The following is an 11782-nucleotide window of genomic DNA, read 5'->3' on the forward strand; positions in this document are numbered from 1 at the left end:
GGACCTTCTAGTCACCAAATTCAAGGAACAGGCTTTGTCTGTATCCTTTGTCAATGTTGCCTACAGCTTCCTCAAAACTTTCATCCCCGTGTCTTCTTTGATACCCTTCCTCACACTGCCCAGCCTGATGCCAAGCCTTCCTAAGTTTCCTTGTAACCAGCAACAGCCTCGTCACTGGTCCTCAGCAGGATGGCCCCTCTGTCGTCCCCCCCCTCTCACCATAGCCAGTATTTGTCCCGCCTCTTCCTTGACTGGAGTCAGCACATTCCCTCCATTTTCTCTGTCCTTCACTCAGAGTGCGCCTTTCTTGCCTCACCATTCCCATGATCCAAAAAGAAGTGGGTGATGTGGGCGGGGGGGGAAAAATCAGTTTCCTAAGGGTGGCAGACAATTTGATTTTGGAAAGTAAGGCCTCCGTGGGTTAAGAAGCAGCTGGTAGAAAAGCCAGGTGGTACAAATGACTACAGTCGGGTGAGTGCAGCAGTGGGTGAGCGTAAAGACCTGCCAGGCCCTCAGAGGCCGAACAAAAATAAGCATGCAGCAAGAAAGTGGGAAGGCGGCTCGGTGGGTAAAGCGCCTGTTCACTCTGATCCTCAGCACCCATGTTAAGAAGCCGTACACAGAAGGATGCTCCTGTAACCCCAATGCTGAAAGGCGAGACATGTGGAACCCAGGAGCTCACTGCCAGCCAGTCTAGTCCAAACAGCAAACTCCAGATTCAGCGAGAGACCCGTCTCAATAACAACAATGATGACGACGATGACGATGATGATGATGATGATGATGATGATACATCCTGCTTTTACTCTTACCTATACACACAAACACATTCCTTGTATACATATGCACTTATATATATATATATCATGCATACACACATATAAGAATTAAAACAGTAAGTGTTCAACAGATATTTGTTATTATTAAGTCATTATTAAAGCTGTACATGGTGACTCATGCCTTTAATCCCAGCAGTCAAGAGGCAATGGCAGGTGGATCTCTGTTAGTCTGAGGCCAGCCTAATCTACATGGCAAGTTTCAGGCTAGGTTAGCCAAGTCTATATAACAAGCCATTATCAAAAAGAAAACACATGCCAGGTGTGGTGGCTCACGCCTTTAATCCCAGCACTCGGGAGGCAGAGGCAGTAGGATCTCTATAAGTTCGAGACCGCCTGGTCTACAAAGTGAGTCCAGGACAGCCAAGATTATACAGAGAAACCCTGTCTCATAAAAGAAAAAAGAAAACACACACACAAATCACTGTAATGCCCTGTGCTTTTCAAAACTAAAGGTCACCTTGGTATGGGCAAAGCCTCAGTAACTATATTTTCACCCAAAGGAAACATTCTAAAATATGTTTCTATCAAGTGTGAAGTAGGGGCGGGTAGGCAAGACAATGTAACCCTTTTGCTTATTCTATAGCTAAACAATCTAAACTAGAATAAATTAAATGAAAATATAGATTCTGGGCTGCTCTTCCAGAGGTCCTGAGTTCAATTCCCAGCAACCACATGGTAGCTCACAATCATCTATAATGAGATCTGATGCCCTCTTCTGGTGGGCAGGCACACATGCAGTCTGTGCATATATAATAAATAAATAAATCTTTTTTTTAAGAAAATAAAATATAGATTCCACGCAATAAATGATAGCAGATAGCATCTTCATACTGAAACCTGTCTGTGTTTTTACTAAATATGTACGTTTTTTTGTTGAACATGATTTAAAGATATGGTATAAAAATTATACCAACACAGGCCAGGCGGTGGTGGCATACGCCTTTAATCCCAGCGCTTGGGAGGAAGAGGCAGGGGGATCTCTGTGAGTTCAAGGCCACCCTAGTCTAAAGAGTGAGTGCCAGGACAGCAACAGCTGTTACACAGAAAAACTCTATCTCAAAAAAAAAAAAAAATTTATACCATCACAAAAAACTAATTTTGCTATTTCTAGTTTATGTGCATAAATTTTCAACTAAAATGCTATTATATTTTAAAATGATGAGTTTGAAGAATGTAATAGAAACAGAAATACAGAAATGAAAAGAAACTAAATTATTTGCATGCACAGGAGGGAGGGGGAGAGGGGAGAGGATTTTCAAGACAGGTTGTCTCTGTGTAGCCCTGGCTGTCTTGGAACTCACTCTGTAGACCAGGCTGATCTCGAACTCAGACACTGGCCTGTCTCTGCTTCCCGACACACCACCACCCTGTCTTAAGTGCTGGTATTAAAGGTGTGCGCCACCATGCCCAGCAGAAACTGAATTCTTAAATACAATGTTATGATGACATTCGCATGGCCTTTGTAAATATCTTTGGAAGTTAAATTATATTATCTATTTTATTAATTAAATTACATAAGTATATAATTTATATTACAGATATTCTTTAAAAAATCATACTTTTCCATCATTCACCTAACAATGAATGGACTGGTTACCTACAAAACTGACCTCCTCAACCTCAGGAGCTGTTCTCCCACAAAAACACAAGCCTGAGTCACTCCACTTGAGCGGAGAATGTTGTGCCAATGGGATTCATATGACAAGTATTTTCCACACTGTATTCTTCATGTCCAGAACTGTACTGGCTAAGATAATACATTTTTGAAAGTCAATAGTGCTTATTTTGAAGTATAAAGCATCATGCTTTAAAAAAAAAAAGAAGAAGAAGTCATTTCCTTTAACAGGAAATGCATTAATAATGACACAAAAGACCGTACAAGTCATACTAGTATAGAGTACTATGTTTCCCTGGAGGAAAAAAAAAAATCCCAGTCTCAAAGGGCAATAGAAACCCGTTAGCATAGTTGTAAAAAGAAAAAAGAAAAGCAAGGAAACTGTCAAGAGGGAAATTCTATACTTCCTCTGACACGCACATGTTTTGCTGAGCTGGGATCAACTGAAACATTTATGTATTTTCCTCAGGATTGAAGTTGGGAATACCTGAAATTTATAACCTCATCGACATAATCTAGGTCTTGCCAAATAAATCCTATCTGATTTCAACATACATCGCTCATTTATGTTTATGCCCGCATCTAAAGGCTGCCAGTCCCGCAAAATGACCCCCTGAGGTGGTGCAAAGATGGCTTGCGAAACTGATACATGTCTGCAGGTTCCTAAAGTTTGAATACTTCTAAACCGAGTGTCTAAAATGGAAACATTTTACTGGTGTTTAATTGTACTTTATTTATTTGCAATGACGCTACAGAATGATATGGGAGGTTTGATTCCAAGCAATTTCATTGGCCATCAATTCAAAGCCCTGAAGAGTCACTAACAGTGTATTTTCATTTCCTATTAGCTAAACTATACAACTTTATTTTCTGTCTCAATTCACTGCCATACTCATTTTTTTTCCAACAAGCTTGATTTTTGAGACAGGGTTTCTCTGTGTACCCTTGTCTGTCCTGGACTCACTTTGTAGACCAAGCTAGCCTCTGAACTCACAGAGATCCACCTGCCTCTGCCTCTGCCTCCTAAGTGCCAAGGCTACACAGAGAGACCCTGTCTTGAAAAACCAAAATAAATAAATAAATATACAGATAAATAAATAAATTCCTCAGCTTGTATACACTGAGGATAATGGTCCATGCCTGTAATTACAGCACTCAGAAGGTGAAGGTAGGAACATCAATATTTCTTTTTTTTAATGTATTTAATTATTATGTATAGAGAGGGCACCAGATCTCATTATAGATGGTTGTAAACCACCATGTGGTTGGGAATTGAACTCAGGACCTTTGGAAATACAGCCAGTGCTCTTAATCTCTGAGCCATCTCTCCAGCCCAAAGGTCAGTATTTCAAGGTCATCTTCAACTAAAAAGACAGCTCAAGGCTATCCTGGGCTATATCAGATGCTGTCTGGAAACCCTTAAGGCTAGCCTAGGCTACATGAAACTCTCTGAAAGAAGAAGAAAAAGAGAATGATGAGCTTGGACCAACTATTCTAAGATCTTTTCCCTAAACAGCTAGCAAACAGATTTTCTTACAAAAAACAAATGCCTTTGTGGACAAATGCCTGTGTGGACTCGTCCATGACGTCATCCCATATTTGCAAGCACAACTTCCTCAGGGGAAAGTCTTTCTTTTCCCAGGTTCAGGATACAAGATCTCTAGAGATTAGCAGTTTATCACTTTTTGAAAAGTGACTTTCAAAGACAGGACTACAAGCTTCTACATCTATTGCCTTGAGTTTGCGATGGCTGCCCAAGCATCCAGGGTGACCGTTTCCCCCCTTGAAGACAATGTATTATTAAGTCCTGGTTTGAGAAGTGATTTGGAAAACATTTCTTTGAAGTCTCATTTTTATGAGCAGAAGATAGGTAAAGATGGGGAGGAGAAATGGCAAAGGTGGGATTTTAATTTTTTTAAGATTTATTTATTAATGTATTTATGTAAGAGTGCTCTGTCTTCATGCACACCAGAAGAGGGCATCAGATCCCATCATAGATGGTTGTGAGCCACCATGTGGTTGCTGGGAATTGAACTCAAGACCTCTGGAAGAGCAGCCAGTGCTCTTAACCTCTGAGCCATCTCTCTAGGCCCTGGATTTTTTTTTTTTTAATGAAACTGGAGAGTGCATAAATATATTGGCATGAAGAGGCATGAGTTTCCCATGTGAACTATAGTGTTAGGCAAACATGGAAACACCAAGCACCGTGTCACTCAGTTAAGGTGACAAGAGAGAAGCCAGTGCATACAGGTGGTTTAGTGACAATCTCTACATCCTCAGAGCACACATGGGAGCAAGGGTGACTCAGACTTTGCTGGTTCTTGTTTGTTTGTTTTGTTTTGTTTTGTTTTGTTTTGAGACAGGTTTTCCCTTGTAGCCTTGGCTGTCCTGGAGTCGCTTTGTAGACCAGGCTGGCCTTGAACTCACAGAGATCCGCCTGCCTCTGCCTCCTGAGTGCTGGGATTAAAGCCGCGTGCCACCACACCTGGCTTTTGCTATTTCTTGAACTGCTTTGTGAGCCCAGGTGCCCACCACTTTAGACAACATGATGTAAAGGGATGTAAAAAATCTAGAAGAGGCTGGATGTGGTGGCGTACGCCTTTAATCCCAGCACTCGGGAGACAGAGGCAGGTGGATCACTGTGAGTTCGAGGCCAGCCTGGTCTACAAAGTGAGCCCAAGACAGCCAAGGCTACACAGGGAGACTTTGTCTCAAAAAAAAAAAAAAAAAATCCAGAAGAAATGAAACCACATGCACAAAAATATTTCCTTTCTCCAAATATTTTTCCTAATAGCATGTGAGTTTTACTACACTATTAAATTACTCAAAGGACAAGCACTGAGTCCACCCAGACTGCATGATGCTTGATCACGAACTCTCTCTCTCCTGGATGAACACAAATCCTGCCACGCTCAGACAAAGGAGATTTTTTTTTTTTTTTTTTTTTTTGGTTTTTCAAGACAAGGTTTCCCTGTGTAGCCTTGGCTGTCCTATACTCACTTTGTAGACCAGGCTGGCCTGGAACTCACAGCAATCCACCTGCCTCTGCCTCCCAAGTGCTGGGATTAAAGGCGTGCGCCACCACACCCGTCTTAAAGGGGAATTTTTAAATGTTCTTTGTTACCTTTTTCATTTCCTTGTCAAACCTCTTTCCAGTCCTTAAATGCAAGAACTCAAAGAAATTGTTGAAAAGCTCAGACAAGGACCCCAAGCTAAAGGGTTTGCTCACTATTAAGGAAAAATGAAGTAAATTTCCAATGTGAACTCATATATAGGAGTGCTGGTCTGGTTAGACCCAGTGATTCTCAGCCCATGGGTCACAACCCCTTGTGGGGGGGGGGTGTCACATAATCAGATATTTACATTCATAACTGCAGCAAAACTACAGTTATAATAAAGTAGCAGTAAAATAATTTTATGGTTGGGGATCAGCACAACAGAAGGAGCTGAATTAAAGTGTCTCGGCATTAGGAAGGTTGAGAGCCACTGGACTAGAGCCTTATAAAAGGAAGAACACAGAGCAAATGTTCTGTTCCGATTCGTGAACATTTGGTTACTGGATAATGAAATACATTCTTTATCATAAAAATTTTGTGACCCAAAATTCAGTGGGTGGCAGTCCGTCCTCAACTTCATACACTCCTATAAATCCTAATTCTAACCTTACTTCATTGAGCAGTCGGAGTAGTGGACTAAGTGATGAAAATAATTCGGGCACACAGCTTCTCACCAGCCCACCACTGGGATTGCCTGTTAAAATACCAAAGGACAAATAACAGATGTCTGCAGCGCGGGCATTCCAACCTTCGTGAAAAGCCACCCATAAATAAAACCCCCTCCACCCCCTCCACCCCCTCCACCCCCTCCACCCCCTCCACCCCCTCCACCCCCTCCACCCTCTCCAAGGAGCCTGTGGGCCTAGGAGAGTCTGGACCGTTTGTAACCTAGAGTCTGATACAAGGTTTCGGAATGAGCCCTACCGAGAGCCAGGGACTCTGGTGGACCGCCAACTCTTAGATTACCTGCTAAAGAGAGGCCGTTAGGGCAGATTGTCTCACCGCCCTACTTCAAAGAAAAGGCAACAGAGCTGCGTTAAATTCAGGAAAGTTGTTTAGTTGCCTCTTTGTTAACAATTTGGAAGCATCCATTGTATGACTTCTGTAATATGCTATTGAGCTGGTTTTATTAAGGGAAATTTATAGCAATGTTAGAAATTAATACCACTCCTATTTCCTCCACTGCCTGACTTTATTGAATGCCATGGGGCATATTAATCAGTAAAGCCAAGTAGTGCATGAAATAAAAGTATAAATTAACCTGTAACATGAATGTAAAAAGGGCTTAATAAAATAGAAATAAATAACACTTTAATGATAACCAACCTGCCCTTCCTGAGCCAAGCAAAAATTGTGACAATGCCAAACACCGGCTCTCAAGAGCCCTATCTATCCACACGAAGTCAAGCGGAAGTTCACACAGACGCGGAAGTCAGAGATGACCAGGAGCCATGGTCTGAAGGAACACAGCAGATGAACTCGGGCGCTGGTTTCACTGCTTTTGAACACTGCACAGTTAAGTACCTATGTTTTGCCAACTAGTTCTGTTTTTGGTTTGGGAGAGCTGTTTGGTATTTTTAGGGATAGGGTGGGGCAGCTGGTTTTGAGGACAGGGTCTCTCTGAGCTGTCGTCCAGATTGGTTTAGAACTCACTCTGTAGCCCAAGCTGCCCTCAGAGCCTCCTGGCTCAGCCTCCTCCCAAGTACTGAGGCACAGGCCTGTACTCCCCCGCCCCGGTGGCTGGTCACACAGTCTGGAAGAAAAGGACTGTCTTAGCCAGCTGCGGTGGTACATACCTGCAATCCTACTACTTGGAAAGCTGAGGCAGGAGGATCTCAAGTTCAAGGCTACCCTGTGCTATACCACAAGGCCCTCTGAAAAACAAAATGAAAAAGAAAATGTTTGCCTTATTGAGCCTTCTCCCCATCCCAATATGTTATGGTACTTTTAAAAAGATACATACCCTACCCAGATCTAGCCAATGGACAGGACATTCTCCACAGTTGAGTGGAGAGTGGGGTCTGACTTTCACACGTATTCTGGTGCCTCATATTTGACCATGTTCCCTGGAGGGGGAGACCTGGTGGCACTCAGAGGAAGGATAGCAGGCTACCAAGAAGAGACTTGATACCCTATGAGCATATACAGGGGGAGGAGGTCCCCTCAGTCACAGTCATAGGGGAGGGGAGTAAGGGGAAAATGGGAGGGAGGGAGGAATGGGAAGATACAAGGGATAGGATAACCATTGAGATGTAATGAGAAAAAAATTAATTAAAAAATAAAAAAATAAAAAAATAAAAAGATACATATCCAGCACTTAGGAGGCAGAGGCAGGCGGATCGTTGTGAGTTCGAAGCTAGCCTGGTCTACAAAGCAAGTCCAGGCTAACCAAGGCTAACACTGAGAGACCCTGTCTTGAAAAACAGAAAGAAAAAAAAAAAAAGAAATCAAGTGATCTATTTTAATTTCTCTGCTGGGGGTGGGGTGGGGTGGGGGAGAATGAAAATTAAAAAGCTGGGACTGGAGACACATTAGGTAAGAGCAGGGGCTACTCTCACAGAAGACCAGGCTCAGTTCCTGGCACCCACATGGTGGCTCACAAACAGGACCCGACCTCGGACACCAGACATGAGCATGGTGAAAACACATGCATGCGGACAAACACCCATACACACAAAATAAAAATCCAAAGAAAAAGAAATGTACGCTGTAGCTACAAGTGACAGAAGACAGCTGCAAAACTGCGTAGGCACTTCAGATGATTTCAATAAAGGTTTGTGTTTTGTTTTGTTTTGTTTTGTTTTGTTTTTCTGGTCTACATTAAAAGACAAAGGAGCCAGTTGGTGGTGCACTCCTTAATCCCAGCACTTAGGAGGTAGAGACAGGCAGATCTCTATAAATCGAGGCCAGCCTGGTCTACAGAGTGAGTTCCAGGACAGCCAGGGCTACACAAAGAAATGCTGTCTCAAAACAAACAAACAAAATAAAAATAAAAATAAAAATAAATAAAAACAAAACAACCAAAAAAAGAGAAGGGAGAAAATTGTTGCTGTCAAGTTCTCATCAGTTATTCAGCTCCTCCATTTACACACACACACACACACACACACACACACACACACACACACACACACACACAGCCCCCACCCACCCTGTGTTCCTTGCATCCTGGCAAGGTCAGATATTTAAAGAATAAAAATGAAACCTCTGTGACTTAAAATTGTCATTTAGTGAACGGTGATTGTGTTCTACAATCTTTGTTACACATGTACACAGACTGTAAACATCTATGTTCTAATTGTAAGACCCGCAAATGTCATATTTATTCCTATCTAGCTTGAGAAACTGAAGACCGTAAAACAGTATGAGCTCCCCCTGCTGTTCCGACTGCTAAACTTAACTAACATTTCCGGTTTCCCGGGCTGGATGCCCTGATTCCAAGGCTGGTTCGTAAACAAAGGGTAAAGAAAACAGAATTAAAATCCCATAACGTTAATAAAAATCAGTGAGCAGACGAGGAAGAGGAGAAGTGAGGTTACCAGGGCATCTCACGCGGGGAGCCTCGCTGCGTTCTGGTGGCCCAGGTTAGCCCAGAATTAGGAAGTTTCCTGGGTGGGCTCTGGGGACACCGGCCTAGAGCTGTCACCTCTCCTGGCCTGAGCCTGGCAGGGCGCACCGAGCAGAGGATTTGGAGAAACCGTAATGACATTGAACAGGAGGCTACAGGAGGCTAGCTGAGCATCTTGTCCAAGTGCCATCCCGAGCCTCCTCCGGATGGCTGCGTGGAGCGCGGTAGGCTAATGAGGGGACCATCTGCAGCGCTTGGCTGGCAGCTGCGCCCCCTCATCCTGCACCAAAGCCTCCTAAAGGGATGCTCTGCAGAGGGCTCCCGGCTCCCAACGCGGGGGAAGGCAGCGCAGCTTCGCAGCCATGGCATCTGGAAGCCAAGCAAATATTTAACTCTGTGTGTCTGCGTTTTAGTAGGCCTCACGTCTGCAGACGTGAATGTCAGACGCAAGTCTGTTCATTTGTAAGTTTCTCTTTATTGTCGTCACATTCAGGGCCATGAGTAAAAATGTTTATTTCTTTTATAAAAATTTTATAGACCGTCTCACATCCAAAGATTGGAATTTAGTGAACTGGTTATTTGCTGGCATCATTATGACACAGTCATGGACTGATCTCCAATGACTTTTTTTTTTAACTCAGGAATATATTCAGATACATTTCCTTTAAATGTGTTCATTTGCCATATACAGTTAATTTCTGATTGCATAATTTCAAAAAGAGGAAATAACACTGCAATGATAAATCTTAAAATCTTTATGAGCAAATTTCAAATTATGATGGGACGGTATTTTGTAGCATTTGCTTGGCAGCATATGGAGAGTTATATACGGATTATAGTAGGCATCAAACTATTTTTAAAGCAACCACTAAACATTTTTAAAGATATGCCTAATGACAAACTCAGCATTTAAAATAAGCGCAGCATAGTGCAAAGCTGATGTTTGGTGTGATTCTCAAATTTTTATGGCAGTTCAATTTTCCTTCACTTCTATTTCAGTTTATCCTCTGTCATTAATAGAGCCCTATTGAAATCAGTTATCTTTTTCCAGAAAAACACAATGATACCTCCTTTCAGGTATGACTGGAAATTTAATTCAATTATATAAGCTTGGCTTCCGTCTTAAGAAGTAAAAAGGAGAGAGAGAGAGAGAGAGAGAGAGAGAGAGAGAGAGAGAGAGAGAGAGGGAGAGGTCTTTAAAATGTTTTCTCCTTACACATCAAAGTGAGTCCAGGACAGCCAAGGCTACACAGAGAAACCCTGTCTGAAAAAACCAAAAATAAAAAATATAAATAAATAAATATGCATGCCTTTAATCTCAGCACTTGGGAGGCAGAGGCAGGTGGATCCCTGTGAGTTCGAGGCCAGCCTGATCTACAATGCGAGTCCAGGACAGCCAAGGCTACACAAAGAAACCCTGTCTCGAAAAAACCAAAAATAAATAAATATAAAAAATACAAAGGGGTAAGGGCAACATTTTGACTAGTTTGGTAGGAACTTTCTATACAAAACACTCAGATTCCAGCAAGAGGTTAAACTATCTCCTACAGCAGCACCACGACCGTCTATTTTACAGTGGGATATATCTCATCAGTCAGATTTTCAACAGCACATACATCAGCCAAGCTTCCAGATTTAACTGTGACTGTTCCTCCTCCCCCAAACTCCAAAGCTAGACTTACCTTTCAAGACTATTACAGAAAGTTCCAGCTTGGACCGTCCTTGCTATCCATAAGTAACACAGCCCTGGGAATGAAATTTCCAGAGAAAAGCCCTTCACCACCGTCAGCTTGTTTTTGTAATAAATCCCACGTATAGTATTAGTAATATTGATTCTGGCAATAAGCAACAGAGTTATAAACACTCCCACCATTTAATGAGTGTAATGTCTCTACTTCAGGATTTATTTATTAGCGGCCTCTAGAACCCCAGTGTGGTCAGATGCCGCTTAATTAAATGAAAGAAATGGGCTGCCAAAGATTGTTTGTTCTTGAGATAAATAGCTCATTTCCGGTCTTCATGAAAACCATTACGGCCTCCTTCTGTCTGAGAGTAGACTGACTTCCACGCCCAAACGTGCCTCCTTTAACCCAAGGGGTGTGCTTGGCGGGGAACAGGGTGCCGGATACAAATGCCATCTTAAGGAGTTTCTGCTCTCCTAAGTATTTGAGAATCATTCCTCTCAGAATTCCTGTCCACACTAGAAATATTTGCTACTTAGAAGCAAACATAAATGTCCACTTACAGCAATGTGTGGTGGGGTTCGTAGTTACCACATGGCTTAGGAATGGATTCAAGCCTATCAACAAATGAAAGACAAAAGGTTCAAAGTTCACCGGCAAAATCAGAACTGCTCTACTGAATGCCAGGAATATTTAAAGAAATAAATGACCTCAAATCCTTTGGGAGAGTGGTTGCATTTGACTGGCCTTTCCTCTTTATCTCTCTGCCCTTGGGCTACTGGGGCTTTTCTTTTTTCTTCTAAATTCATCTCTAATCCCTAATACTCCTCGATAACCAGCTACAACGACCCTCGTGATGTTGATGAAGAAAAACACAGGAGGATACAGGAGAAAGACAGGCAGGTGCCAAAACAGACCTCAGGAATTTAGCGTGGTCGTGCAGTTCCTCTCTGCTACCACTAGCTGGCGCCAGAGCTCTAAAGATGTGATGATATATTGCGTCACAGCTTGTTAATTAATAA

General features: G+C 42.5%; 1 long non-coding RNA gene across 1 annotated transcript in view; it reads right to left on the reverse strand.

Annotated features, from left to right (window-relative positions):
* The window catches only part of LOC311606642, a 46120-nt gene extending 35086 nt beyond the window's left edge, over positions 1-11034 (reverse strand). The window contains exon 1 of the long non-coding RNA XR_014782383.1: positions 10761-11034. This is a non-coding gene — a long non-coding RNA (uncharacterized lncRNA). The remainder of the gene's footprint in view (positions 1-10760) is intronic.
* Positions 11035-11782: the final 748 nt, after the last annotated feature.

Source organism: Acomys minous, assembly GCF_964271855.1.
Source record: "Acomys minous genome assembly, chromosome: 10".
In the NCBI taxonomy this organism is placed as follows: Eukaryota; Metazoa; Chordata; class Mammalia; order Rodentia; family Muridae; genus Acomys; species Acomys minous.